Raw genomic sequence first — 27111 nt, forward strand, 5'->3', positions numbered from 1 at the left:
ATGCAGCCAGGACAAAATAGACCCTCATTGGTAACAGTAAACAGTTTTACTTTCAGGTTTTATAACGATCTTTGCAGGTTTGAGTGACAAACAGCACTGTGGGTACATGGTTAACAGCAGCAGCTGCTAGTTTCTCAGTGACGTTTGAGTTGCTGGTCCACTCCCGCCCCCTCCCGCCGTCCGTGTCCTCTCCCGCCCCCTCCCGCCGTCCGTGTCCACTCCCGCCCCCTCCCGCCGTCCGTGTCCACTCCCGCCCCCTCCCGCCGTCCGTGTCCTCTCCCGCCCCCTCCCGCCGTCCGTGTCCTCTCCCGCCCCCTCCCGCCGTCCGTGTCCACTCCCGCCCCCTCCCGCCGTCCGTGTCCACTCCCGCCCCCTCCCGCCGTCCGTGTCCTCTCCCGCCCCCTCCCGCCGTCCGTGTCCTCTCCCGCCCCCTGTGTCCTCGTATAATACATTATTCAGGAGAGTATTAGACATAAATACCAGTAACTCATCTCTTGACAACAGCAACTAGTAAGTATGCAATGAAGTAAGTACCTATCCAGGAAAAGACAGAGTAGGCGCAATACTACTTACCAATCACACTCTAAGCTAGCGACACCAGTCAACTATGTTATGAAAATAAAAAAATGCAACTTAAAAATCCTCATAAACCTTGGGTTTACTGACCTATTAAACCGGATAATGTGTTTATAGCAATAATTTCCGCTTCTTTGAAAATGGCCGGCGATGGCAGGGTCTTCAACACACATTCATGAGATGATAAACACCACACTTCATGAATTCTTGAAATGAACACCGTGGACACGCTTCACTTGCACTCTGGGTTAGCCCGGTGAAGGTCTGCAGGTGCAAAGGATTCCTGCCAGCCTTCAATCTGTTTTCAGAGATGAACGGCAAAATTGTTATTGCTAATACCGTTAAAACCAGTAGACAACTGCTGCTCGAGTCTGGACTGTTAGGACAACTTGAGAGCTGCTGAATCCATCACTTGGGAACGCCAGCCCAGACTTGATGCAGCCAGGACAAAATAGACCCTCATTGGTAACAGTAAACAGTTTTACTTTCAGGTTTTATAACGATCTTTGCAGGTTTGAGTGACAAACAGCACTGTGGGTACATGGTTAACAGCAGCAGCTGCTAGTTTCTCAGTGACGTTTGAGTTGCTGTTCTCCGCTCCATACTTTTACTGCATGTTAGCGAATCGTTTCACTTTACAAATACAAAAAAAAATTTCATTCTGGGTTGTGAGAGCAGTGTCAGGTGTACATGGGAGGCAGCAGAGCAGGCACTTGTGAGAGCAGTGTCAGGTGTACATGGGAGGCAGCAGTCTGGGAGCAGTGTCAGGTGCAGATGGGAGGCAGCAGAGCAGGCATTTGTGGGAGCAGTGTCAGATGCACATGGGAGGCAGCAGTGCAGGCACTTGTGGGAGCAGTGTCAGGTGCAGATGGGAGGCAGCAGAGCAGGCATTTGTGGGAGCAGTGTCAGATGCACATGGGAGGCAGCAGTGCAGGCACTTTTGGGAGCAGTGTCAGATGCACATGGAGGCAGCAGTGCAGGCACTTGTGGGAGCAGTGTCAGGTGTACATGGGAGGCACCAGAGCAGGGACTTGTGGGAGCAGTGTCAGGTGCACATGGGAGGCACCAGAGCAGGCACTTGTGGGGGCAGTGTAAGGTGCACTTGGAAGGCAGCAGTGCACTGAGAGCACTTCTGGGAGCAGTGTCAGGTGCACATGGGAGGCAGCAGAGCAGGGACTTGTGGGAGCAGTGTCAGGTTCACATGGGAGGCACCAGAGCAGGCACTTGTGGGGGCAGTGTAAGGTGCACTTGGGAGGCAGCAGTGCACTGCAGGCACTTCTGGGAGCAGTGTCAGGTGCACATGGGAGGCAGCAGTGCAGGCACTTTTGGGAGCAGTGTCAGATGCACATGGGAGGCAGCAGTGCAGGCACTTCTGGGAGCAGTGTCAGGTGCACATGGGAGGCAGCAGAGCAGGGACTTGTGAGGACAGTGTCAGGTGCACTTGGGAGGCAGCAGAGCAGGGTTTCGCTGGAGGGCGGAGCTCTTAGCTCCGCCTCCAGAGAAATCTCTTGATTCCAGTAAGGAAAATGGAATACGCCCCCCTGTCCCATTGGCTAGCTCCATAAATGGAGGCTAGCCATTGGAACAGAGATCTGTCCGTCAAGGCCGGACCAGATTCGGGGGCGTTCCCGAGATTTTTTCCCAGGGCGGAGTTACGTTTTTTCCCGTTCCCTCCCCTTTCACTGAAAGTCTGTCCATTCCCGCCCCCTCCGTGTGCCTTTCCGCCCCCCCCTCGCTGTCCTGTGCACGTTTCCCGCCGTCCGTGTCCTCTCCCGCCCCCTCCCGCCGTCCGTGTCCTCTCCCGCCCCTTCCCGCCGTCCGTGTCCACTCCCGCCCCCTCCCGCCGTCCGTGTCCACTCCCGCCCCCTCCCGCCGTCCGTGTCCTCTCCCGCCCCCTCCCGCCGTCCGTGTCCTCTCCCGCCCCCTCCCGCCGTCCGTGTCCTCTCCCGCCGTCCGTGTCCTCTCCCGCCCCCTCCCGCCGTCCGTGTCCTCTCCCGCCCCCTGTGTCCTCGTAGGTGCTTGTTGATAAATTGCACGGTGTGGAAGCTGGTCAGCTGACTTCCTGCACTGCGGCCCAGAGCTCCGGTAACGAAGGGAACAGAGGGCTTTGCGTATAGTTTGAGTCTGTCTTGAAGAGCCGAACAATCCATTTCGCAGGCAGCTATGAAGTTGCTGGTCGTATTCCCGTTGGTGTTAGCAGCAGGTAAGGGCCCTAGTTTTTCGGATACACCCGAAAAATACAAATGCCCCTAACTCTTAACGCATTGCACAATCCCTCCCGTATTAGGAGGCTCGGTGGGGGTGTTTGGGGATGTTGAGAGGGAGGAATCTTTACTGTATGAGAGATAGATAGCATTGACCTCTCATCCTGGCTATAGAAAGGGAGAATCAATTTGTTTACGGGGCGTTGGGGTATCCTGGTAATGTGGAGTTGGAAAGAGGATGACTAGATCTTGAAACTCAGGATCCACCCGAAAGTAGACTCCTATTTTTTTTAAAAAAAAATAGGAATCTAACCGTGCGTAGGTGTGAGAAGTTGGCCTGATGTGCAGTGCTCACTATTCTAGTGATCACTATATATCAGTCCAAACAACCCTTATTGATGATTGGTTGTAAGTCAACCTTATAGACCAGCTATCCTAGTAGCATGGATACGAGCAGTCTAAGGCTAAGACTCTAGAGGGCGTGTTAAGCCAGCTGTTTTACCATCACATTACCCCTTGAACACCCAGTGAAAGGACACCACACAAGTGTTATGAAAATAAACAGTGTATTTATTAGAATCACAACAACCCTGTACTCTTTATGAGGACAGGGTGCTAGGCACACAACAAAACTCTTACGAAAATACTTAAGTTAGCACGTTATACACAAATGCCCGAGGGGCACGAAAAACCATATACTTTAAAAGTGGAATGCGAAATTACTAGCAGGTAAGTACAGTACTAATAGGCTTTGGACTCGCTAGGACTTGACTATAGAATCGTTAGATTACTTCTAGGAGACCTAGGGGACTCGGGTGCAGAGTGTGCACTCTCACGCGGGATGCGGGACAAAGTCTATGGGAGCTAGTAAAGGCAAAGTTAGTGTTCACGGGCGAACCCGACCTGGTAGGAAGAAAACGACAGTGGATCCTGACCCTAGGATAGTGAGGCTATGCTGGGACACCGAAGTGCCGAAGTTACCTAGCCCAGGGGCTGCAGCTGCATAGGTCTGAAAAGACGTCGGGAATCTCGTTGCCGGACCAGGAGCCTGGAAGAAGGAAATTGCTGGCAGGCGACCAGTGAAGGAAAGTTCGATGGATCCAAGCCTGGATCCAGGAAGAAGAAAACCTGAAAGCAGAGGGGACCAAGTTCTTGAATCACTAGCCAGTGATTAAGTGGGCACCAGGATGGCACCGGGCGAAGTCACCTCGACTAGGTGAGTGGGCGACGCTGGCTCTGCAGATCTCACGGACCAGGAGGCGTTGTCGGCGACCAGGATGGAGAGGCGAGCTGTCCCACGATGGATGAAGCTGTCTGCGTCGAAGTTACCCAGGATTGGGCAACAAGCCTTGGCTAATTCAAGCCCACGCGGTGGACTCAAAATGGCGTCTTGAGTGGACCAGGAGGGTCCGGAGTGCTCCTCTTCTGGAAGGGAGCAAGGGCCAGTCTGGAGCAACCAGACTAGCAGCAGTGATGTCGTCGGGCGTCGTTCAGAAGGCCACAAGCCAGCGGGCTAGTAGCCAAACAACGCGGTGAGCAGCAAAAAGCAGAAGGGCCCCACGCAGATCGTGGAGATGCTGGGAGGCTGCACTTCGGTGCTGGAGCTGCTCAGGGTCGGGGCTTCTCGGACCCCAAAGCACTCACCAGGAAATTACTCGGCGGGCTTGCTGTGCAGAAGTCGTGCAGTCTTGAAGATGGCCGGTCCCTCGAGGTCTCGTCACACCCACGAATCTCAGCGTGACTGATGATGTAGGTAGAGGTCAGAGGTGCCAGGGAAGCCGGTTCTCGTCGAGCTGGGCAGTCTTGATCCGGAGGAGAGACGTGCAGCAGACCGCAGTGTTCTTAAGATGGTGCCTGCGGATGCAGGGTGACTACTCCTTAGTCACAAGGGAGAAATCTTAGGAAGAAGTCTTGAGTTCCTTTCGTGGAAAGTAGTTTCAGGATTCAAAGATGATCTGATTTGGAAGGGGGCCAGTTCCTACCTTTATCCTGTAAAAAGGGGCTGGCACGCGACTAAGTCCTGCCCTATGGGTGGGACTAGGAGGGGGGTGGTTACACCCACTTCCTTGGCGGGCTTTTCCCCAGCACAGGGTCTGGAGTGACCCTGGAACTGGTTCCAGCCAGCCTATGCACAGTGAGCACCGGGGTGCCACGTGCAGTCACCTTCCTCTGAAGCCCTGCCTACCTACAATACACAAAACCCTGTCTGGGACGGTGCTGGCACCGCCCCTGGCAGGAAACCCTTTGTCCTTATCTCCTGCTCTGGGAGGACTCCCAGCAGCAGGAGGGCAGACTTGTGTCTCGGTGGCAGCATCCATTTTGTGGATGCTAAGGCTCTGTCTGACTTTAACCGGGGTTAGGGGTTACATGCATGTCGTGTCCCTCTAGAAGGGTGGAATGCTAACCCCGTCGCCAGAATTGGCGAGGGGTTAGTATTCCAATTCGTATGACACCTTACTCGACATGTTTTGATAAAGCGATACCAGAGTTGGCATATAACCGCGAGGATTATAATGCACTTAAGAGTATATGGTATGCGATATCATGGAAACGGCTAAGGGATGGATCCCGAAAGCCGCAGACAGGCTCAGCTCATGCCAGAGCACCATCTCACACGATTCCAAGCACTCTGCCTTCAGGATTGTTAAGGCCTGCCATAGGAGTGACTGATAGGAGATCTGTGTGTCCATTTTTAGGGTTAGATATAGGTATACTATATCTAAAGCAAAGGGTGATTACACCACCTTGCCCCAGCTGTCAAGCAGCCAGTTGTGTCAGATTTGGATGGCCAGCCAGGGGTGGCATAATACATGCTGCAGCCCCTGGTAGGCCCTGGGTACACCTATGCCCTGGGTACCTAAGGTACACTGTACAGGGACTGATAAGGTGACTCAGTATCCAATTTAGATATGTACCTAAGGCACATGGAATCCATTTTACAGAGAGAGCAGTAGGCCGGGGGTCCTGAATAGCAGGGCCCCAGGTCAACTAAGTCAGAAAACCAGCAAAACACCAGGCAAAAAAGTTGGGGGCAACCATAGTCAGGGATCTACCTTCCTACATAACCCCCCCCCAAACGAAAGGAGATAAGGCTAGCCTTGCCAGGTAAGCCTATATTGCCTGAGTGGCCATATAAGGAAGTACCAGCACTGGCATGGTTACCCCCTATCTCATGGTCCACTAAGCAATCCCTCACCCTAAGGGTGTCTGAGGGTCTCCACCATAGGGAATCTCTACCTGTGGTGTGTTTTGGCAAAGTAAAAGGCTGGTGCTGAAAGGGAGTACTGGAGTGAGGCTCCACTAATTTTGGGCTCAGCTTCCTCCAATCATTTTCCACCATATAGGCCTTTCTTTCCAAGTCTGAGTTGTTTTGGGCTCTCAGGGTCAACCTCTGGCTACCTACAGCTGGAGGTTGGGTCCCTCTGTTTGGCTTACTGGAGGGACAGGTCAGGTCTGGGGCCCTCAGGTCCCAAGTTTGGCTGTGCCCAACAGTGTCCATCTGTGGGAGGTCCCTAACTAAATTTAAGGGGGATCCCTCAGGAGTCTGTTTTATTTTCACTTGGCTAGGATGACTAGCTTCAGTGCCCTTAATCTGCTGATTGGGGGATTCTTTTGGACAGGGGGCCCTTTGGGGTCCACCACTGGCCTCCCTGACCTCTACAGCCCTGGGCTGACTGAGGCAGGGTAGAGAGGGGCAGGTTACCTGCTCCAGACTGGGTCCCACCTTGGAAGGGTCCACTGACATCAGGGGTTCTGCCAGGCTAGGCCTGACTACCTCTGTGGCAGTTTCTTCACAAGGGGTCAGATCAGTTCCCTGAGGAGGCTGATCCTTTCCTAAAGTCTGGTGGGAGGGAGATTTCTCTTCCTCCTCAATACTCTCTGTCTGAGTGGAGTGATCCATAGTTTCAGGCTTCACAACACTATCATCTGTCTGAGTTTGAGCTGTGGCCATCACAACTCTCCCAACCTTTTCAGTAGGGGGCTCAGTTTGGGTGTGGGCTGTTACCATGACAGCCTTGACAACCTGTTCTGGGAAGGGAGTTGTCTGAGATTGGGTTGTGACTGGCACAACCCTCCTGACCTGTTCAGGGAGGACATCTTGGACTGGGGCTGTGACTAACACTGCCCCACTAACCTTACCATGGGGGTTTACCATTCTAGAATGGGTTTCTTGCTCTACCTCAGCCCAGGCTGAGGTCTCTAAATCATTCCCCAGTAGGCAATCTACAGGCAAGTTGGTTGACACTGCCACTCTCTTGGGGCCAGTGACACTTCCCCAGCTGAGATTTACTACTGCCATGGGATGAGTTTTCTTCCCTCCATCAATGTTTACCACCTGGTATGTGGCACCAGGTAAAAGTTGCCTTGAGGGGACTAGACTCTCAGTCACCATGGTGATGCTAGCCCCTGTATCTCTATAGGCCTCAACTTTCATTCCATTGATGAGGGGCTCCTGTCTGTACTTGCCCAAAGTGTTGGGACAAGTTGTGAAGTTGGCAAACCCCATGCCAGTCTCACAGACAAGAGTATCTAAGTTTGGGGACCTGGTTAGGCCAGAGTCCCCAGGAACTCCCAAAGTAAATGCACCCAAATTCTTGGGGGCACTCCCACCACCTGGGGGATTACTACTAGTAGTAACAGGAGGTTTGGGAATGTTACTTGGGGGTATGTTTTCCTTATTGTTATTCTTTGGGCAACTGCTGTCAGTTTTCAAATGACCCACCTGTTTACAGGGATAACAATAGGGTTTCTTCTGGTTATTAGAAGGATTCTGGGACCCACCCCCCTCAGAGGATTTTTGGGGCCCTGATGTGGTTTGATCCGTAGATTTATTCCCACCCTTCTCTTGAGGCTTGGTTGATTCCTTTTTCTGGTCACCACCTTGGTTCTTGGGCCTAATCCTGGTTCTGACCCATTTGTCTGCCCTCTTACCCAATTCTTGTGGAGAGGTCAGATCAGAGTCTACCAGGTGCTGGTGTAATAACTGGTTCTGACAATTATTTAAGACTTGCTCTCTCATAATAAGATTATACAATCCTGTGAAGTCAGTAACCTTGCTACCCAGTAGCCAGCCTTCCAAAGCCTTAGTGGCACAATCAACAAAGTCAGACCAGTCCTGAGACTGAGTTTTCTGGGTGTCTCTGAACAGCAACCTGTACTGCTCAGTGGTTAAACCAAACCCATCAACCAGTGCATTTTTCAGGACCTGGTAATCATTAGCATCCTCCACTCTGGTAGTGAGGAGCTTATCTCTACCTTTACCATCAAAGGAGAGCCACAGTATAGCTGCCCACTGACTCTGGGGAATGCACTGCACGGTGCAGGCCCTCTCCAAAGCAGCCATCCATTTCTGGATGTCATCCCCTTGCTTAAAGGGGGGCACTATTTTAGTCAGGTGTTTAGTATCTAAACCCTTCTCTCTATCTCTTGGGAGATTGCTGCCACCAGTGGGAGCTAACCCACTCATCTGCTGCTCTCTTGCCAGGGCAAGCTTCTCTTTGGCCAGGGCAATTTCTTCCCTTTCAATCCTTAGTTCAGCTTGTCTCATCCTAGCTTCATGCTCCCTTCTCTGAGGGGAAGTAAATCTCCTCAGTGGAGGATTCCTTCTCCCCTGAGAAGAGGCATTAGAGTGCAGAGATCTATTGGAGTCCCTAGAAAGAGATCTATCTCTCCTAACTCCAAGGTTAGGCCCACTTCGGGTTAGTACTGGGGGTCCCCCAGATCCTAGCCCAAGTAAGTCTAAGTTGGCCCTGGTTAGCCTTCTGACTACCTCAAGACCTTTGTCTACCTCATCCCCAGAGAGTTCCTCCTGATCCTCCTCCTCCTCAACTGCAGTAGCAGTGTTGGGGAGGTCTGGATCCCCAGAGGTTCCCTCTAAGGCTGGCATGTTCTCATGTAACTGAGAAAGCTTTCTGGCATCATATGTCTCTAAGAGACCTATCAGAAAGGGAATGGTGGGGTTAGACCCCTGCTTCAGTTTTCTGGAGACACAGATCTGTCTCATCTCCTGGAAACTGAGAGCTGCATATCTTGAAGTGACCTGTGGAGGGTCAACACTGACCAGGGGAGTCTCAGTAGAATCTCCCTGGGTAGACATGCTTTTCTAGTGAGGTGTAAGTGGTGCACTTACCTACACTATATGTTTGCCTACTGATCCCTTGCTAGAGTTGTAGTTTAGGGTGTGCTAGGCCCTAGGAGCTACAACAGCTGGTTCAGTAGAACTCAGAGTATTCTAAGCTAAGTTATATGTACCTTTAGTACTTATGTGATCTTTCACAAGATATTCTTAGGGCATGTGTGGTAAAACAACAGCAAGCTCAAATCCCAACCGCTGCTCACCAATGTGAGAAGTTGGCCTGATGTGCAGTGCTCACTATTCTAGTGATCACTATATATCAGTCCAAACAACCCTTATTGATGATTGGTTGTAAGTCAACCTTATAGACCAGCTATCCTAGTAGCATGGATACGAGCAGTCTAAGGCTAAGACTCTAGAGGGCGTGTTAAGCCAGCTGTTTTACCATCACATTACCCCTTGAACACCCAGTGAAAGGACACCACACAAGTGTTATGAAAATAAACAGTGTATTTATTAGAATCACAACAACCCTGTACTCTTTATGAGGACAGGGTGCTAGGCACACAACAAAACTCTTACGAAAATACTTAAGTTAGCACGTTATACACAAATGCCCGAGGGGCACGAAAAACCATATACTTTAAAAGTGGAATGCGAAATTACTAGCAGGTAAGTACAGTACTAATAGGCTTTGGACTCGCTAGGACTTGACTATAGAATCGTTAGATTACTTCTAGGAGACCTAGGGGACTCGGGTGCAGAGTGTGCACTCTCACGCGGGATGCGGGACAAAGTCTATGGGAGCTAGTAAAGGCAAAGTTAGTGTTCATGGGCGAACCCGACCTGGTAGGAAGAAAACGACAGTGGATCCTGACCCTAGGATAGTGAGGCTATGCTGGGACACCGAAGTTACCTAGCCCAGGGGCTGCAGCTGCATAGGTCTGAAAAGACGTCGGGAATCTCGTTGCCGGACCAGGAGCCTGGAAGAAGGAAATTGCTGGCAGGCGACCAGTGAAGGAAAGTTCGATGGATTCAAGCCTGGATCAAGGAAGAAGAAAACCTGAAAGCAGAGGGGACCAAGTTCTTGAATCACTAGCCAGTGATTAAGTGGGCACCAGGATGGCACCGGGCGAAGTCACCTCGACTAGGTGAGTGGGCGACGCTGGCTCTGCAGATCTCACGGACCAGGAGGCGTTGTCGGCGACCAGGATGGAGAGGCGAGCTGTCCCACGATGGATGAAGCTGTCGGCGTCGAAGTTACCCAGGATTGGGCAACAAGCCTTGGCTAATTCAAGCCCACGCGGTGGACTCAAAATGGCGTCTTGAGTGGACCAGGAGGGTCCGGAGTGCTCCTCTTCTGGAAGGGAGCAAGGGCCAGTCTGGAGCAACCAGACTAGCAGCAGTGATGTCGTCGGGCGTCGTTCAGAAGGCCACAAGCCAGCGGGCTAGTAGCCAAACAACGCGGTGAGCAGCAAAAAGCAGAAGGGCCCCACGCAGATCGTGGAGATGCTGGGAGGCTGCACTTCGGTGCTGGAGCTGCTCAGGGTCGGGGCTTCTCGGACCCCAAAGCACTCACCAGGAAATTACTCGGCGGGCTTGCTGTGCAGAAGTCGTGCAGTCTTGAAGATGGCCGGTCCCTCGAGGTCTCGTCACACCCACGAATCTCAGCGTGACTGATGATGTAGGTAGAGGTCAGAGGTGCCAGGGAAGCCGGTTCTCGTCGAGCTGGGCAGTCTTGATCCGGAGGAGAGACGTGCAGCAGACCGCAGTGTTCTTAAGATGGTGCCTGCGGATGCAGGGTGACTACTCCTTAGTCACAAGGGAGAAATCTTAGGAAGAAGTCTTGAGTTCCTTTCGTGGAAAGTAGTTTCAGGATTCAAAGATGATCTGATTTGGAAGGGGGCCAGTTCCTACCTTTATCCTGTAAAAAGGGGCTGGCACGCGACTAAGTCCTGCCCTATGGGTGGGACTAGGAGGGGGGTGGTTACACCCACTTCCTTGGCGGGCTTTTCCCCAGCACAGGGTCTGGAGTGACCCTGGAACTGGTTCCAGCCAGCCTATGCACAGTGAGCACCGGGGTGCCACGTGCAGTCACCTTCCTCTGAAGCCCTGCCTACCTACAATACACAAAACCCTGTCTGGGACGGTGCTGGCACCGCCCCTGGCAGGAAACCCTTTGTCCTTATCTCCTGCTCTGGGAGGACTCCCAGCAGCAAGAGGGCAGACTTGTGTCTCGGTGGCAGCATCCATTTTGTGGATGCTAAGGCTCTGTCTGATTTTAACCGGGGTTAGGGGTTACATACATGTCGTGTCCCTCTAGAAGGGTGGAATGCTAACCCCGTCGCCAGAATTGGCGAGGGGTTAGTATTCCAATTCGTATGACACCTTACTCGACATGTTTTGATAAAGCGATACCAGAGTTGGCATATAACCGCGAGGATTATAATGCACTTAAGAGTATATGGTATGCGATATCATGGAAACGGCTAAGGGATGGATCCCGAAAGCCGCAGACAGGCTCAGCTCATGCCAGAGCACCATCTCACACGATTCCAAGCACTCTGCCTTCAGGATTGTTAAGGCCTGCCATAGGAGTGACTGATAGGAGATCTGTGTGTCCATTTTTAGGGTTAGATATAGGTATACTATATCTAAAGCAAAGGGTGATTACACCACCTTGCCCCAGCTGTCAAGCAGCCAGTTGTGTCAGATTTGGATGGCCAGCCAGGGGTGGCATAATACATGCTGCAGCCCCTGGCAGGCCCTGGGTACACCTATGCCCTGGGTACCTAAGGTACACTGTACAGGGACTGATAAGGTGACTCAGTATCCAATTTAGATATGTACCTAAGGCACATGGAATCCATTTTACAGAGAGAGCAGTAGGCCGGGGGTCCTGAATAGCAGGGCCCCAGGTCAACTAAGTCAGAAAACCAGCAAAACACCAGGCAAAAAAGTTGGGGGCAACCATAGTCAGGGATCTACCTTCCTACAGTAGGTATCTCTTTATTAGTCTTGTATGCTCAAACGTCACTCTAAAATAATCGCCTACTTTTACTTCTACTCCTCCCGTACAATCGGTGTGTGCACGCGCACTACTAATTTTCAAACAAGTTTACCTATGACAGGACCTTATTCCTTTGGTGGGATCATTAACCGAGGATCCACCAGAGCCGTTCCTGTACTGCTTTAAATGGGCTGATGCAGTCTGTTTTAAGAGATGACCTACGTTCCATACTAGAGCCACACCTGTGGAAGTCAAATGCTCCCTCCCTCTTTTAAAATAATAAGATCTGTATTTGAAGTTGCTAAAATCACCGTAGCAAGCTTCTGAAAACCAATACGGCCTCGTGAAATATGGGACATCTGGTCACTCTCATTCATTGCAGTTTTATATAGCGCGGACATTGACCAAAGGTGTCCGAGTGCTTTACAATAGCGCCATAACCTTAACAAGCATTTACAATGCAACGGTTTCGCCTTTGGAAAAGTTTGAGCTATTGGCATTGTAAATGACAACATTTGTATTTGTGTTGGTTTTGAAAACAGATAAATAAATGGCATTGTCCTTTACATTGCCAATCGCTCTAACTTTTCCAAAGGCGAAACCGTTGCATTGTAAATGCTTGTTGTTTTGTTCCCAGAGTGGTCCCTTTATTTTAGAATCAGTAATGTCTTTGTTCTAACATGGCTGTGACTTTTATTCTTACCGTCTGAGTGGTTTCTTTCTCTTTTAAGATCATAGGGAATATCAAAGAAGGCTAATCTTTTACATTAACTAAAACAAGAATGCAGAATATCACGTGAATGATTTAGTGATCATCGGTGGTGGAGAGTGTAGACATTCTAGAATTTGTTACACTACCTTTGCCTTCATTGACATTTCTCAACTTTTACTGCAAATTGTTTGGCTTAAAGTGCTTTCTGCTGAGTTTTCCGTGAAGCATGAAATTCACAGGTTTGAATACTATTGTTCAGTCTCATGCCATTGTCTGCCTCTCTGTTTATTCGTTTTACATAGTCCTAAAAACCTAGGAACAGGAGAATTATTGAATGCTAATTCTCTATTCAGGAAAATGTTTTTTACAGAATAAATATTCAGCGGAAAAAAAGGAAAGTAGAGAGGAATGATGTGAAGGAAAGGGAGCATTATGATTAACGAAAGATGAGACTAGTCTAAATTGACAGGTTAAGCACTTAAGCAGAATCTTTCTATTTGTAATTTTTTTAACCAGAAGGGTAGGCTATGTGCCGAAACGGGTGGGAAGTGTTTTCCCGATAGTAGGCATAGCTTTCTTGAAAGGTTGTCTTGAAATTTGAGAGTTTGAATTTTAGAGACCATTTGCTACTGAGACCTTGTGTCATCTGTTATGAGACTCCTGGCTAGAGAAAATGACACAAATAAAATAAGAATATACACCGGGCCATTGGAATTATGCGGCAGTGGAGGGCTGAATTATACAGCAGGATTAAGTAAATTGTGCGACAAGAAAAGGCAAATTATGCAGCATAATGCAGCACATTTTCTGATAGTATTACTTCATTATTTTGTCATTTTTAGGTCTCGCCTAGGCGGAGCTTGTGCTGTCACTTTGAGACATGCAGTATTCAGGATATGGGCATGAAGCTCCTCTCACTTCCTGCCCATCGTTTTAGTTGGCTCCTGTCACAATGGTGGCTTTTCATTGGTCAATAGGTTTAGTAGTCCCTCCTTAGTACCGCCTTTTCTTTTATTGTAACCTCCCATGAGGACACTCCCTGTTACATGTCCTGTTACTCGCTATGTCCTGTTACTCTGTTATTTATTTAGTTTTGGCGCACTCTTTTCTCATTTTTGCTTCTTTAAGCTCAGACTCTACATGCAGCCACCCTTGCTCCCTCTTCTGGGCTGCAGCCTGCTCCTCGCCTTGATCGCTCCCTCTCTTCTGCTGCAACTGCCTCCCTCCTGCTTTTTGAAACACAGGGCCAACAATGTTTATATTTAGGATTCAAGCTTTTTAACATTTATGGCTTACACACTTGTTATGGCCTCTCTGGGTGCCTCCCCTCAACCCCCCTATACCGCAAAAACATCATGTAACCCATGCCGCACTCTCACAATGGCAGCCTTTGCCTTAATGAGTCAGCAACGCCTCTTCGTCTTCAATCCTCACTGCTCCTCCCTCCTGCAGCATTCGCTGCTCTGCCCGACCTCCTCTCTCTATTCCCGGGGATCTCCCCATTCTACTCCACCATGGCACTAATGTACCCACCTGCATTTTGTAAATGCTGAAACAGCATGTGAACACATTTCTTAAACTGGAGCCACCCTTTTTTTTTCTTTCAGTGAATGCATGCCCAGCTGAATTTGCAACTATCCTTTCTTTTGTTTTGCACGGTGCGGCTTGCACACCTCCATTTAACCTCCAGCTCAGTTTGTTCCACCCCCTCCCCAGACCTGTATCACGAAGTGCAGTCCTTTGACTCTGTACTGTGCACATTCAGCATTCTATTTCATATGTGGATGATTATCAAAATCAAGAGGCTGGCCTCATGTGGTACCAGTCTCCAAAAAAGATTATATGAAACTATGGTGCCCGTGCCCCTATTCAACAGATCATTTATTTTTCCTTTGACAAAGGATCATCTCAGCACTCCCCAGTTCATTTCAGCCCTCTCATTGCTGCAGTACACGGCGCTGCTTGCACTTTATTTAATGTCCCCGGCTTCACCCAAAAACACTTCCCACCCCTGACCCTGCAGTTCAATAGCAGCAGGTGTTTCCAGGCAGGGCGGCATCTACACCTAATTACATTTCTTACCCACTGCTCAGGCTGAAGATTATCTATCATTTAGCTTCTGTAATATTTATGTTCACGACTACTTAGTAATATCAGCATGTGTTCGACTGCATGCCCAAATGTAGCTCCGGGGAGTGTGCCAAGATTACTTCAAAAAGTCTAAATAGAAAAAAAAATGCCCAGCACAGCTTTTTTCTATTTCTTTACTTTAGTTACCAGTGCTAAGAATTGTGCTTCTATTCAGTGTTCCAAAAGTATTTGGATGCATCTGCTCCTAAAAACGTTCTGGCCTTCAGTGATGTCCACAACTATCTCAAAATGGCCAAAAGATCCTTCTCAGTTCAAGGTTGACTACAGAGTCACAAAAGTGACAGAGGATCACCATTTGATACCTGAACACACTCCTTGAGAATCCACCAGCCCAACAGCTCCAGTGGGAGACCAAAACAGCTCCTACAGAAAAATCCCCCTGCTTACAGTTAAATACCTTAGAGCAATATAGCTTGAAAATAGATTTGGTTGGCTTTTTATAATGCCAGCGTGCCCAATGGACCAGGGAATTGCCATAAACAAAGCTGAGAACTGGACTAGGGCGTCAAAGGTCATATCTCTGTAACCTTTGAAGAGTTTGATGCGGTCAGTGCTGCCTTAATTTGTGCACCTTCCTTTCTGATAATCCCTGGCTGAAAGAAGATTGAGGGGCTTGGAAGTGTTCTTCAGGCTTCGTGGAGGCAATTGAATTGTACATACAAGAAGGTTCACCAACCGAGGCTGCAGGCAACAAATCTTCTCCTTGGCCATCGGATGATGCAGAACGTTGGAGGTTTAGGATGTCCTCAAGGATCTAGACAGGGAACCTCATGCTCGGTTATTGGTGCTGTCCCACCAGCCAGCTCTTCAGGAAGTCCTTGAACATCCTCACCAGTTAATGCACATTTCCATCATGGCCATGGGGAAAATTCATGTTTCTGTTGAGAGGATGTTACAGCTTCCTCCTTGAATCCTTTTGAGCACTCTAGTTTCCTCCAGATGTCTTGAGGATTCCACTGACCACCTCTGAATTCGGTGTCTGAGCTGGAGGACGTGACTGAGTCTGGGAACGTTTGAACTCTTTCTATGACTAGCGGTACAGGGTATGTTCACATTTGAATCCATGGTCACTACAACAGCAGATGCACTGTCTCTAGCTTTGATCTTGCTGGCTTTGGTGGTGGTTGTCCTTGGCTGTGAATCCACAAACATTCATACCACTAAAACTAATTTCTGTGACTGATAACTTCTGTTTTACAACCTTATGTACCAACCTAATCGATAATATGGTGTGCTGGCACAGGAGATCGCTATTGCCCTCAGTGGACTAGTTGGTTGTTGTACTCCATTAGACTACAGATACACCAGGTACTGGCCCTTATGTCTGCACTCCGAAATAGATTGTTCCATTTGCCAGGTTTGCTTGCAGGTCACTGGCAGTTTGGGTCTGGAGGGTTTAGTGGCCGGTTCAACAAAATCTAACATTAAAGCACATAAAACCAAATACAGAGTAAAAAGCAGTAACAGACACTGGCACTGGGATTTGAACTACTGTTTGGGGGTCTTGCTATTCCCAATGAAGGATCATATGAGCAATGAAGTCAGAAGTCTCAAGTGTGCTCGCACTTTAAGTCCCTTTGAACAACCATTGATCACTGGCCCAATGGTAAACCATACACAGTGTTATGCTGTATGCTCTGAAATATCATTTGGGATCATATCACTGCCCAAGAAGCCGAAGGAGCTAGAGACTTATGTTCCCTTTATATTTAATCTGTAGAATATTTTCCTTGTGTATATTAAGTGTTACAAAGCAAAAAACTGACAAGATGGTCAGCTATTAAGGGGCTGTTAAGTGTCTTACTACATCGTTTAAAATAAATCCCCTGTATGACTAAGCTTTGGACAGCTCTTCTTCACTATCTTAGGATTGTAAAGTGCTAATCGTTAGTAGCTGTTAATAGAGTTTGGTATACAGTCTTGAGTGGCCCATTAGTGGAGCTGAGTAAAGGTTACACAAATTGGTACATCCAATACCATATTGCAAAATATATGTAGAGTTGAAAATCACTGGCCAATGCTTCACGTTTACAACTCTCAGACCCAGTATGTTTACCACTGTGGAAACTGTTTTGGAGGCAGCTGCCCAACTTCTCTAAGACCCCACCATTTTGTATTCCTGTGTGAACATTGACAATACACCTCCATTGTATGCTGTCTCTGCAAATACCAAAATGCCACTGGGACAGACGTCCGCTTCTCTGCAATTTATCACGCAGAACACGCCACCGTCTTAAATTTAACACCTTCTCCCCACAACAGGACCAGCACGAACCTCATCTCCCCCCCCCCATCCTCAGCCCCCATTACCCTACCTGCACCCCCGCCATCACTAATATACACTCATCCCCCACCCGGCTCTCTCTGCCTACCACCAAGGTCCTCACCTATACTGCCAACCTCCTCGCTACTCCAACCACACCCCTCCCTACCTCAATGACACCCCCCCTCCCAAACAATCTCTCCTCGGGGCCCACTACACGGATCCTAGCGCAGACACCAGCCCTCCACCCGACCCGCATGCCAACTCCCTGGTTATGCACGCACCCCTGATGCACCCACTCTCCACCACCAACACGCTGGACTTGATTATGGCCACCCTCATCCAGATCAAAGAAGACATTCACATCATCAAAGAGCTACTCGCCACACAACCCAAAGACCATTCACCTACTACCACCCCCCCTCCCAACAGGTCTCCCACCCTTCCGGTTGATTCCCACACTCAACACTCCACACACCGTTCTTCAATGCCTATTCGCAATCGCAACAACCGCCCCAACATGTCCCCCACCCTTCCTGATGATTCTCTTACTCTACACTCCCCTCACTGGACTTCAATCCCTTATCGCAATCGCAACAACCGCCCCTATCGCCCACGCAACCCTCTTTCGGACCTCGAAACCCACACCCTCCTCAGCTCCTATGACCCAGCTCCCCTACGCCACACATCCGCCACACACCTCGCCATACCCACGATACACTCCAATTCCCTCAGACCCCTCACACTAAACAACAGAAGCTCCATACCTAATAACCTTAGAAAAGTTCCCCTCTCTCTAGAACCCTCTACCTCCCTCGACACACCCCGTCTCAAATGCACTCTCCTCAACTGCAGATCGGCCTCTAGACACTCCTCCGCCATCGCTGATCTCATCTTATCACTGGACCTCGACCTAATCATCATGACTGAAACATGGCTAACCGAATCTTCTACACCTATAATGGACATCCTGGTGCCTCCAAACTACCACATCATTAGACTTGATAGGCCCGGCAAAATAGGTGGTGGAATCGCATGCATACACAGGAGCAACCTCTCTGTTCTGAAAGTCACCTCCTCCTCCCTACCCTCCCCAACTTCCTGTGAATACATCTGCCTCGATATTATCAGTGAGGGCAAACCGATATGCTCTCTTCACGGCATTTACCACCCACCCGGGGACAACCATATCTTCTCCCAACAAATCATGGACATGATCTCAACCAATTCTGGACGGCAGCTCACCCAAATATACCTCGGTGACTTCAACCTCCATTGGAACGATCACAATGACGCGGTGGTAAATAGTCTTAAAAATTTCCTCAATGCCCTTGACCTCACCCAAATATGCAACAGCCCGACCCACGAGAGAGGCTCTATCCTCGACCTTTATGATCTCCAAAGATGACTCTATCCAACTCGAATCGATCCAACCCTGCGACTGGTCAGATCATCATATTGTCACATTCTACATCAATGAAAAAGTCAAATTCAACCCGGCTCAATCCTCCAAGCCCAAAATTTGGAAAAGAGACCTGAAAAAACTCAAACCAAACTCTTTACCCCCTAACAGCTGCAATCTCCTACTTCCCCCCCACCGGCATTTCGGACGTTCAATCCTTGACTGACCACTATCTCAACGCAATGACCTCAATAATTAATGAGGCTGCACCTTTGCAACTAAAAAGAGTATCTACCAAAATCTCCAACCCATGGTACGACGGGAGTCTCAACGAGGACAGACGAGCCATGCGAATGGCAGAGCGCACCTGGAGATCAGCTCCCTCTGCACTGCATCTAAAAACACTGAAGAAAAAGAGAAACGCCTACTTCAGGAAAATTAAACGCTCAAAAACAGATTTCTTCAGCCACCAGCTCGACCAAGCAAGGAACAGGCCGAGAAAACTGTTTGAACTAATCAGAACTCAATGCAAGGAACAACCCCAGCCACACAGTAATATGCGCGAGGCTCCCTCCTGTGAAGACTTCTCCGCTTCCTTTATCCAAAAAACTGACAACATAAAGAGCGATCTCATCATTGACGCAAGCCTCTACTCCAAGCCTCATTGTATAGCACCCACTGAACGAAAAAACAATGCCACATGGTCATCCTTTGTCACCTATTCTGAAGAAGAGATGGGGAAACTGCTCAGCACCGTTAAACCATCCAATCACCTCACGGACCCCCTCCCTGCTAACGCTGTAAAGGACTTTATCCCTTTGCTCCTCCCACTATGGACTAAAATTATCAACAGCTCACTTCAACAAGAAACCATCCCTGACTCTCTCAAAGTAGGACAAGTCACCCCTTTACTAAAGAAACCTACTGCCGACCCCTCTGATTTAAAGAACTACCGTCCCATTACCAATATCCCCACTCTCGCCAAATTGTTGGAAAAATGCGCACAACTACAACTGACTAAACACATTGACCAGTTTGGCCTCCTCAATCCTCGTCAATCAGGCTTCCGAGCAGGGCACAGTACTGAAACTGCTATGACTCACATAATTGACGACGCCCTTCAAATACTAGATCAAGACGATACCTGTCTCCTCATCCTTCTTGATCTCTCTTCAGCATTCAACACCGTTAAGCATGAGAATTTACTCGAACTATTAAACACAAGAATGGGTCTATCTGGGACAGTCCTCAAATGGTTCACTTCCTTTCTACACAACAGGTCGCAGAAATTCAAGAGCAACAACCTGATGTCCTCGCCTATACCTGTCTCGTTAGGCGTCCCTCAAGGTTCCTCCCTATCCCCAACTTTGTTCAACCTAGTTATGGAACCTCTCACCACCTTGTTACAAGCGTCCAATATACACTTTCACATGTACGCTGATGATACCCAACTATATCTTTTTTTTTTTTTTTTGAAAGTATGTTTTTATTGCAGAATTACAGACAAAACATCGAGAGTATCAACCTTCAGCCCCGTCCTCATACAAGACACCACATTGAACTTCAGTAGTACACAGCCCATCAGCCCACATCCCGGAGGCAGGGCGGCGTTAAGTCAGTGTGCAAGAGAAGTCTCCCCGCCTGGCACATAGGGACAGTAGGTCAACAACACAATCCTGGTTCCGCATTTTCTGTACCCTCAACAACAACTCCCCCCCCCCCCACAAATGCCCCCTAGAGGGGTCGTACCCACCACTCTAACAACATCCCAGCTCAGTAGATCCACAGAGCCTAGCCCGCTCCCACTGCAACAGGCCAACCCGCCCGGTGAATACTCTGCACCATCTACTTCTATGCTCTAACAGGGCAGTCTACGTACTCCTCTATCCCCCCCCCCCCTCTAACTGCTGCTGGTGTGGGTGGCGATGATATGCGTTGGATATAACAGTGCGTCGTCAATACTGATCAAACGTTCGTGCTACCAGTTCCCTGGAACTCAGCCTCCGAGAGTCTTTCCTCCGTGTCTACCGTTAAGCGATCACTCAAAGCCTGCACAATCGTTTCCCAAGCTCTAGTGTCGTGTATTTCTATAGGTTCTGAATCAGTCCCCCTATTCCTGACCCTATTCTGGTTAAACTAACTATCAAGTTAACTAACAGTCAGCCCATGAGGCAAGAAATCCCCCATGATGCAGATACCGTTATCTGACGCAGTCACACTACGGCACAGGAACGTGTTATCTGATTAGGTCATAACGCTTGAGATCTAATTAGACAAGCGACATTCCTCCAGCCCCTGATAAGGCATACGACGTTCTCATAACAAATCAAACCTATGACAACCTGGAAAATCCGTGCGGCCATTGTTTTGATTTCACAGAGAACTTTAGTAAAGAATGTGCTAACGAGCAAGTCGTATGACATCTTTATTGACGTACCTATGTCCATCCTTACGTCAATCCCGGCACCTTTAAGGTATAAATATTGCCGACCTTGCCCTATGCAAACACACGCGTGGTGACAAGACGGAGCAGCCATACTTGCCGAAGCCGAGAGCAGAAGCAGACCCCGCTGGCAGCAGCCCCGCCTTCCTGACGCGTTGAGAGACGCGCTGCTATCTCAAGCCGAGAGACCCAGCACCGGCGCTTCTGGGCAGCCCTCGCAGGCAGCCTGGAATATCGAGAGCAGAGAAAGAGATACCATTCCTCATCCATCCTAAATTCCAGGTACAGAACTGAATAACCCCTCACAGAGAATTCTTTAGTTATTCACTTGGCAAAAACAAACTTAACTTAAACTGTAACTTTCTATTCCCGCCCACGCATTAGACTTAGGTCAGGTACACGGGGTAGGCGTATTTAGAAACACCAGTTGAGTACGTTTAGTCAAATGTATATGTGTATGTAAATATATTTTAATCATTTTAAAACATCATATGGCTCAGAAACCATATCAATGTTTTTACAGTATTATTTTATACTATTGCTTTTAATGTATGCACTTTACTTAACTATAAGTATTGCAATAATATCAATCCATTTCTCTTGTACGAGAAAAGAGACTGATCAATAAATAACACCTTTTTATTGAACACGCCCGTCTCTTCCTTTTCTCTACATTCTGATGAGACTAAGAATGCACGTACTGACTGAGTAAAATAATTGCCTTGTGCTCACACGACTCTTGAGATTGACTCTTGATTAGGGGAGAGCAAAGTTGTCATGTTCTATGGTTGTCAGAAACTAAATCCCTTCTTGTCTAATCAGGGGAGTTAATCCTTCCTTGAACATTCGAGAAAGTTTCTAGCGAACTCTGAGCTTAGCTGGCAAACCCAAAAATTAAGTCTAGTATCGACAGTAGTAGACCTAGTTAACGTCTGGTCTAGGCCTTTACTGCTGTAGGTACTATTCCAATGCGCAGAGCCTATTGGGAAAATAGGAGCTACACTACATGGCGCCCAACGCGTTTGGAAAGGGCGATAAAACTAACGTAAGACATTTAGAGTAACTCAGTCGTGCTTTCTCACTCAGACCCCTTTTCCCAAATACTCCAAAGACGTCTGGAGTGGGTGAAAGGTTATATCCTCCAAAACCTCGCAGGAGGGAACTCCTATGTATGGTTTTTGGTCAAGTCAACGTTGAAGGATAAAACAGTTCCAGAATATTGTGCATCTAATCTCTGTTTCCATAAGAAACCTGATCTGCAAACAAACATAATACCATCCTGTCTGTAAAATGGCAGAGAGTGATGATGAAAGAGAGGCGATTAGATTAGCTACTGAAATAGCAGATGCTGATGCTACCATGCAAACAGCAGACCCGGATATAATACTCATCCAGGTCGCCAAAAGGAGATCTATAACCTTAAAACTTATAGAAAATGGACTGACACCTAGAGGTGGCACAGTCATATTCGTAATTGAGGCACACGAATATCGGCAGACAGAGGTATACTATACATGGATACATTTTCCAGCAGCAAATGCTGTAACAAAGTACTTCCACTATTACAAAGTAGAGGAACCTCCTGACATTTACACTCCTTTCGAGGAGGTGGAAGTACCACTCAAATTCCAAGAGCATTTGCTCTTATTTGATGGCGCCCTAAAACATAATCACATTACAAGGCTCGGTCCTTTAGGAAGACCAGGAGCAACGTGGCCGGTCCTAGCCGGATACACACCACATCCAGACATCGATAGGATGCCTGCAGCTGAATTATTAACACAGCTGAAACAATTACTAAAAATTCATAGACAATTAGTTCAGTATGTAATGCGGACTTCAACAATTCAGCCAGCGATTAAACTACCACAGCTGACCCCACACCAGGGGAACACAAATAAAATTACACCACAGAACATCCAATCCTGCCTAGGTAAGGTTCCAGCTAAACGGGAACAAATACCATTCTGGTTGGCACAGAAAATTACCCAAATAGAGGCGGTGTTTCCTGACACCACCCCGCTGGAAAAACACAGGATTCTGACTATATGTCTCCCAATGGGAATCGCACCACACATTGAGGACTGTGACACTTGGGGTACAGTCTTTGCTTCCATCTACACAAAAACGCACGGTGTTCCATCCATTTCGGTAATACCAGATGTGCTAAAACAAATTCAAGATGAATACGGTCCAGAACCTGCTTTAACTCTTGGTATGAAATTACTGAAAGACTTCAAGCAGGTCTCGGCTATATTACTAGCCAACATAAAAGGTGAAGCAGCGAACGTGGCGATCCGCCAGAGGTTAAAAGAGACAGATATAGCAGACCAACCAGCTGAAATTGCCAGAATCATAGAAAAATCCTATGAAGAACTAGGCAGAGATAGTCTAGGTGGAATACCAGTAAAACCGCAACTGACTACAAGTCCAGAAAAAACGTTTTTTAACAATAATAATAATTCACCAAAAAAGAACTGGGATGGAAACAAACAATCCAATCCTAAAGAAAAGAAATTCCAGTCCAGAGGAAGGTCGCCTAGGCGAAGAGAGAAATCTCCAAACCCGAGACAAAGGTCACCCCAGAGTGACCCCTCTGGGAATAGATATAACCTTAGAAATAGGGATAATATTAAAAAACCTGATAGATATCAAGACATTGATACACGTCCCTCTCAATCTTTTCAGACTTCCTCGCAGAAATCGGAAAGAAGAGGACGATCAGAAGAGCACGCCAAGTCCAAAGACAAGGAACCTGCTCAACTGAAAAAGAAATTACAATTTCCAAAAAAGAAGGTAGCCAGTATCAAGGTAGTTAACAATGCCGAGAATACTGAGGACACAACTGAAAAACGGAGAGTGGGCTCAGACAATGCTAGACAGCGCAGCAGAGGTGAGCATAGCTCGCAAAGTCCTTATGAATCATCTGGAGACAGTGGACACGAATGAATACCTTCAAGTGGAAACTGCAGATACCAGAGTTAGCAAGCCCCACAAGATATACGAGATAATATTACATATAGAGGGAGATAAGACTAGGAAAATAAGGGGACTATCTTGGGATAACCTATCCAAGGGCTATGACATCCTTCTAGCTGAAAAAGACTGGCCACCAGAGTTTGTCAGGGAGTGCCCTCATGGCGAAGAAGTAATTATGCCTGCCTTCTCGAATCAAATACCGATTTATAAAAAATACACACTTGCTAGAAAGTGGGCAGTGGCCTTAGCACCTGCTTTATATAAAAATCATGTAGGATGGGATGAGGATTCTCCTCCTCACAAAATCCAGTTAAAATCACAACCAACTGCACAAAGGCAGTACCCAATTAAGCAAGAAGCTAAAAAACAGGTAAATGAAATACTAGACCAGCTAGAATACCAGGGGGTGATTGAAACTTGCACCTCACAAATGAACAATCCTTTGTTTCCGGTCTCCAAACCAGACAATTCATACCGTCTAGTTTTGGATTACCGACACCTTAACACATGTTGCAAAACCTTTGCAGTGCAAAACTCACACAGTGCTGCACTAATGAATAACATAGTGCGCAAAAAATACAAAACAACCTTGGACATCTCCAATGGATTCTTTTGTCAAAACATAGCACCAGAGAGCAGATCTTTAACTGCATTCTCAGTAAATGGCACTCAAAAACAATTCTGTCGGTTAGCCCAGGGGTACAAGAACAGCCCAGGGGTATTCTCAGCGAGAGTAACAGAATTACTACAACTATATGATGATGAAGCATTATCTTATGTCGATGACATTTACTTAACAGATGATGACTTGGAGACTCACTTGAAAAGAGTGAACACCATAATACTTGGGTTCGCTGCAGAGGGTTACAAATTCAACTTCAAAAAATCCAGAATTGCCCATCTAAAAGTTCTATACGAAGGATATGAATTATCAAGTATAGCCTGGTTGACAATTTTTTGAGAACTAGAAGAATTAAAAAATCTAAAATATGAAAAGACGTATCCTCTGCCAATCGACATTCTGCCTCTACGACATTACGCCTGTGTAATCTATACAGACGAACATGCTCAACCCTCCGTTTGGGGAGAACATGCATACAACCCCACATGTGAGATTACAAAAGAAGTGTGGCGCGGAGGTATATTAAAACCTCTATTAACAAAATCACACTCAGTAGAAACTAATTCAGAACTACAAACTGAAATAATAGCTTTGAAAATGGCGCTAGATAATGCGGATCGCGAATTCCCGACACTTATAGTGTCAGATTCATATTACTGCGTCAAAGCATATAACAAGGATTTGCAGACATGGATTCAGAACGGTTACAAAGATGACACAGATGCACCAATAAAGCAGAGACTGCTCTGGGAACAAGTAGCTCTTTTGAAAAAAGAACTACCAAAGACTCACGTGACTCACTCACTGAGTCATCAACGTGATGGCGTTCACGTTGTAGGGAATTCATTGGCTGAAACAGCCGCAGCGGCAGCCACTAAATTGGCTCCCGTAGATCGAAAAAAGCGTACATTAAAATACATTGGCGGTGAAAACATCATCAAAAGGCGACTGCTCAGCGTTACCGATCAACTATCCACTCAATTATACATACATAATCGATGCAAACTCCGTCCCTTTTGCTCGAATCCCTGGAGTGGGGGATAGAGTGATTCCAAACATGGACAGGAGAAACTTGTTAATCGCAGACGCACACATGGGCGAGGGTCACAGACACCTTAAATTAAAAGATTCTCTGGAAGAATTACAATCACGGTACTGGTGGCCAGGCATGAGCCTGCACTACACCATGTTTGTAAAAAACTGCCCAAACTGCAACAGAGATCGCAGTGGGGAGAGAAGCAGTTTAATACCTCGTCGTATCAAGGCAGATAATATTACCAGCAAAAAGAAGGGCTTGCGATTAACATATACAGGCTAGTTTCCACTTATAATGTAGATCCACAGCACTCGGCTGACGTCCGGACTGTTATACAAGATTTGCGAGTCTAAATGGCATATACGCTAAGAGTATGCTACGTTCGACCATTTCTTTCACTCAGGCAAACCAGCCTGGGGGGAAAACATGGCCAAATGAGCACAGCCCAGCGGGAATCTTCTCACTTCCTTCCTGAGGGTATGGGATGGTGTAAAGAAAAAACCAAGGCAGAAAGCAATCTATAATAGAAAGGATATTAGGTTCGGGAGCTGGGTGGGTCAAACATCTAATAAGTGTCCAACGTAGTCTAAATAACTTGCCAAGAAATTCTCTGAAGGGATTCAGTCCGTACGAATTATTATTCGGAACTAGGATGTTGATCTCTGACCTTGATAGTCAGACTTCAGTGGTAATAGAAAAAACCTTTGATGTCAAAGACCGTTTGGCTATTTTGCAGGACTTAAACAAAACAAGAAAAGACCTGAGCAACATACAGTTGAAACAACAGCCAACAACCACTGAAGAATCACCACCTGTCCCAGCAAGACCTGTCTGGATTCCAAAAGTCGGGGATCTAGTCAGGGAGAAGATCGCGGTAAAGAAGGAATTTGGGCCTTCTTACAGAAAAGCAGTTCCTGTCTTGTCTGTCAACGGGACAAGATCAGTTGTACTACCGCCACTTGCTGGAAAAAAGGAGAACCGAGTTGTATCCATCGACCTGGTAAAACAACAACATGTGGCCGATAACAAACGGTAGGCCAAGTGGACTCCCAATAAGTAGCAGAACACCAAGGTTTGCTACCAGTACAGAGGTCCTATCAAAGAGGCTCATCACATTCGAAACGCCTACAGAAGAACAACAAGGACTATGCAACAATGCAATAGAACTAAGACCTCTGAAAACCCAAATAAAAACATTTAGCAGAGACACACCAATCTACAATGAAGTTCCAAGTGAAAATGCAAGAAACAAAAATCCTGAACCAATTGGAACAATTGACAGAACTGCATCTGGTTACTTCATCAACTTCGATGATTCCTCTGAAGGTTTCAGCGAACAAAAGACACAGCCATCATCAAAATCCTTTAAAGACAAAGCTAAGGAACTTTTGAAACAACTGAAAGAAACATATCTGGTTTCCCCATGGATTGAATTTTGGGTGGGTTTTGGTGCATTTATCCTCATACTTTGGCTCATCATGGTATTTACTTTGGGACGCTTCATTGAGGGAAAATATGCTAAAATGGACACAGCAAGTCAGAACATCAACTTGATCCTCAAACCACACACATCTTCACACGTCGAGAAAAGAGAACTTTCTTCAGAACTTTCTTCAGCCAACTTCACAGCAATTCCA

At 47.5% G+C, this 27111-nt stretch overlaps 1 protein-coding gene across 1 annotated transcript in view; it reads left to right on the plus strand.

The window, feature by feature from the left end:
* The window catches only part of SMC2 (structural maintenance of chromosomes 2), a 297985-nt gene that overhangs the window by 59423 nt on the left and 211451 nt on the right, over positions 1-27111 (plus strand). The gene's annotated exons all lie outside the window — the stretch shown is intronic.

This window comes from Lissotriton helveticus, chromosome 2_1, assembly GCF_964261635.1.
Source record: "Lissotriton helveticus chromosome 2_1, aLisHel1.1, whole genome shotgun sequence".
Classification (NCBI taxonomy): Eukaryota; Metazoa; Chordata; class Amphibia; order Caudata; family Salamandridae; genus Lissotriton; species Lissotriton helveticus.